Source organism: Moschus berezovskii, chromosome 16, assembly GCF_049115385.1.
Source record: "Moschus berezovskii isolate FMDL1 chromosome 16, NW_MosBer_1.0, whole genome shotgun sequence".
Classification (NCBI taxonomy): Eukaryota; Metazoa; Chordata; class Mammalia; order Artiodactyla; family Moschidae; genus Moschus; species Moschus berezovskii.
The window spans coordinates 72,667,121-72,671,517 of NC_142475.1; the positions used below are offsets into that span (position 1 = coordinate 72,667,121).

Sequence of the window (4,397 nt, forward strand, 5' to 3'; positions counted from 1 at the left end):
CCCAAGATGGACGGGTCATGGTGGAGAGCTCTGACAAAATGTGCTCCACTGGAGAAGGGAATGGCAAACCATTTCAGTATTCCTGCCTTAAGAACCCCATGAACAGTATGAAAAGGCATAAAAATAGGACACTGAAAGTACAACTCCCCAGGTTGGTAGGTGCCCAATATTCTACTGGAGATCAGAGGATAAATAACTCCAGAAAGAATGAACAGATGGAGCCAAAGCAAAAACAACACCCAGCTGTGGACGTGACTGGTGATGGAAGCAAGGTCTGATGCTGTAAAGAGCAATATTGCATAGGAACCTGGAATGTTTGGTCCATGAATCAAGGGAAATTGGAAGTGATCAAACAGGGGATAGCAAGAGTGAACATCGACATTTTAGGAGTCAGTGAACTAAAATGGACTGAAATGGGTGAATTTAACTCAGATGACCATTATATCTACTACTGTGAGCAAGAATCCCTTAGAAGAAATGGAGTAGCCATCATGGTCAACAAAAGAGTCCAAAATGCAGTACTTGGATGCAGTCTCAAAAATAACAGAATGATCTCTGTTCATCTCCAAGGCAAACCATTCAATATCACAGTAATCCAAGTCTATGCCCTGACCAGTAATGCTGAAGAAGCTGAAGCTGAATGGTTCTATGAAGACCTTCTAGAACTAACACCCAAAAAAGATGTCCGTTTCATTATAGGGGACTGGAATCCAACAGTAGGAAATCAAGAAATACCTGAGTAACAGGCAAATTTGGCCTTGGAGTACCGAATGAAGCAAGTCAAAGGCTAATAGAGTTCTACCAAGAGAACGCTACTGGTCATAGCAAACACCCTCTTCCAATAACACAGGAGAAGACTCTACACATGGACATCCCCAGATGGTCAATACCAAAATCAGATTGATTATATTCTTTGCAGCCAAAGATGGAGACACTCTATACCGTCAGCAAAAACAAGACTGGGACCTGACTGTGGCTCAGATCGTGAAATCCTTATTGCCAAATTCAGACTTAAATTGAAGCAAGTAAGGAAAACCACTAGACCATTCAAATATGACTTAAATCAAATCCCTAACGATTATACAGTGAAAGTGAGAAATAGATTTAAGAGACTAGATCTGATAGACAGAGTGCCCAATGAAATATGAATGGAGGTTTGTGACACTCTATAGGAGACAGGGAGCAAGACCATCCCCAAGAAAAAGAAATGCAAAACAGAAAAATGGCTGTCTGAGGAGGCCTTACAAATACCTGTGAAAAGAAGAGAAGCAAAAAGCAAAGGAGAAAAGGAAAAATATACCCATTTGAATACAGAGTTCCAAAGAATAGCAAATAGATATAAGAAAGCCTTCCTCAGGGATCAGTGCAAAGAAACAGAGGGAAACAACAGAATGGGAAAGACTAGAGATCTCTTCAAGAAAATTAGAGATACCAAGGGAATATTTCATGCAAAGATGGGCTCAATAAAGGACAGACATGGTATGGACCTAACAGAAGCAGAAGATATTAAGAAGAAGTGGCAAGAATACACAGAAGAACTGTACAAAAAAGATCTTCAGGACCCAGATAATAACGATGGTGTGATCACTCACCTAGAGCCAGACATCCTGGACTGTGAAGTCAAGTGGGCCTTAGAGAGCATCACTACGAACAAAGCTAGTGGAGGTGATGGAATTCCAATTGAGCTATTTCAAATCTTGAAAGATGATGCTGTGAAAGTGCTGCACTCAATATGCCAGCAAATTTGGAAAACTCAGCAGTGGCCACAGTACTGGAAAAGGTCAGTTTTCATTCCAATCCCTAGGAAAGGCAATGCCAAAGAATGCTCAGACTACCGCACAATTGCACTAATCTCACACGCTAGCAAAATAAGGCTCAAAATTCTCAAGCCAGACTTCAACAGTACGGGAACAGTGAGCTTCCAGATGTTCAAGCTGGATTTAGAAAAGGCAGAGGAACAGAGATCAAATTACCAACATGCACTGGATCATCGAAAAACCAAGAGAGTTTCAGAAAAATATCTACTTCTGTTTTATTGACTACGCCAAAGCCTGTGACTGTATGGATCACAACAAACTGTGGAAAATTCTTAAAGAGATGGGAGTACCAGACCACCTGACCTTCCTCTTGAGAAACCTGTATGCAGGTCAAGAAGCAACAGTTAGACCTGGACATGGCACAACAGACTGATTCCAAATTGGGAAAGGAGTACATCAAGGCTGTATAGTGTCACCCTGCTTATTTAACTTATATGCAGAGTATATCATAAGAAATACTGGACTGCATGAAGCACATGCTGTGATCAAGATTGTCAGGAGAAATATCAGTAACCTCTGATATGCAAATGACAGCATAAAAAGCAAAGAGGAACTAAAGCCTCTTGATGAAAGTGAAAGAGAAGAGTGAAAAAGTTGGCTTACAACTCACCATTCAGAAAACAAAGATTATGGCATCCATCGCTTTGTGGCAAATAGATGGGGAAACAGTGGAAACAGTGAGTGACTTTATTTTTTAGGGTTCCAAAATCACTGCAGACGGTGACTGCAGCCATGAAATTAAAAGACGCTTACTCCTTGGAAGAAAAATTATGACCAACCTACACAGCATATTTAAAAGCAGAGACATTACTTTACCAACAAATTTCCATCTAGACAAAGCTTTGGTGTTTCCAGTAGTCATGTGTGGATATGAGAGTTGGACTATAAAGAAAGCTGAAAGCCGAAGAATAGATGCTTTTGAACTGTGGTGTTGGATAAGACTCCTGAGAGTCCCTTGGCCTGCAAGGAGATCCAACCAGTCCATCCTAAAGAAAATCAGTCCTGAATATTCATTTGGAAGGACTGATGCTGAAGCTGAAGCTCCAATACTTTGGCCACCTGATGTGAAGAACTGACTCCCTGGAAAAGATCCTGTTGCTGGGGAAGATTGAAGGATGGAGGAGAAGGGGATGACAGAAGATTAGATGGCCAGATGGCTTTACTGACTCAGTGGACATGAGCTTGAATAAGCTCTGGGAGTTGGTGAAGGACAAGGAAACCTGGCATGCTGCAGTCCATGGGGTCTGAGTGACTGAACTGAACTGAACTGAACTGTAGGGAATAATTGGGGAGGGGCCCAGGTGAACTGTTGGGAGTGATAAAAAAAAAATGTTCTGTATCTTCACTGCAGTGACAGTTCCATACGTGCATACATTTGTCAAAATCCACTGAATATTAAAAGGGGTACATTTTATTGAATGTGAATTAGGCTTCATAAAAATAACCCTCCCTCCAAAGAACAAAACAAAGATATGCACAATATTAAACCAAGATAGATCTCTGACTTAATTTTGAGAATCATACATGAAATCTTTTCTCCCCAAATTCTCCATACTTATTATTTTTATTTCTCTTTTCTGCCATGCTCCATTACTGACCTCTACTGAGCATTAAGTAGATTTTACAAAATAAAACTTAGAAGTCTTTTCTTAATAGATTTCCTTCCTACTAGTTAGCCATTCCATTCTCCAGATGATCTTCTCTACCCAGGGATCAAACCCAGGTCTCCTGCATTGCAGGCAGATTCTTTACTGTCTGCGTCATCAGGGAAGCCCCTACTCATTACTATTTTTTCACAAATATATGTGCTTATTAAAACTATTTCATCTAACTAATATGGATCTATTAGAATCTCTAGTAGAGCAACTTGCAAGGTCAGGGTAACCATGTGTCCACTGGAGGTATCTAGTGGATTTCACCTTATTTGCCTTGGGGTGGAGTCTATCAAAATCATTCTCATCTCTTCCCAAGAGCTTTACTTTTTTATTATATTTTTAAAATATATTTCCTGTCTTCAAAAACACTGGATCTGTATTAGTTTACAAGTATGATTTTAACAAGTTACCGCAAAGTCACTGGCTCAACACAAGACAAAGTTATAACTTTACAGTCCTGGAGGTCAGAGGTCAGAAATGAATTTTGCTGTGTTAAAGTCCACATGTTAGCAGGGCCATATTTATTCGTGGCAGCTCTAGGGCCATATCTGGATTTTTGCCTTCTCTGGTTTCTAGAGTCCCTCTGGCTTGTGGCCCCTTCTTGCATATTCAAAGGGCATTACTCTAAGGAATTCCCTGGTGGTCCAGTGGTTAGGACTCTGCACTTATACTGCTGAGGGCCTGGGTTCAATCCCTGGTTGGGGAACTAAGACCCTGCAAATCACACAGTGTAGCGCACACACACACACAAAAGTCATCAGTCCAAACTTCACTTCCATCATAGCATGTCCTTCTCCTGCTCTGACACTCCTATCTCTGTGATTACACAGGGCCCCTCCAGAAGATGCGGATACCCATCCCATCTCAACATCCTTTACTTACTCACATCTGCAAAGTGCCTTCTTTTGTATAAGGTATCATACTC

General features: G+C 40.9%; 1 non-coding gene across 1 annotated transcript; it reads left to right on the plus strand.

The window, feature by feature from the left end:
• Window positions 1-4,105: 4,105 nt before the first annotated feature.
• TRNAI-UAU (transfer RNA isoleucine (anticodon UAU)) lies at window positions 4,106-4,178 on the plus strand. The gene has a single exon. It is a non-coding gene; the product is annotated as a tRNA-Ile (tRNA).
• The last annotated feature ends 219 nt before the right edge of the window (window positions 4,179-4,397 follow it).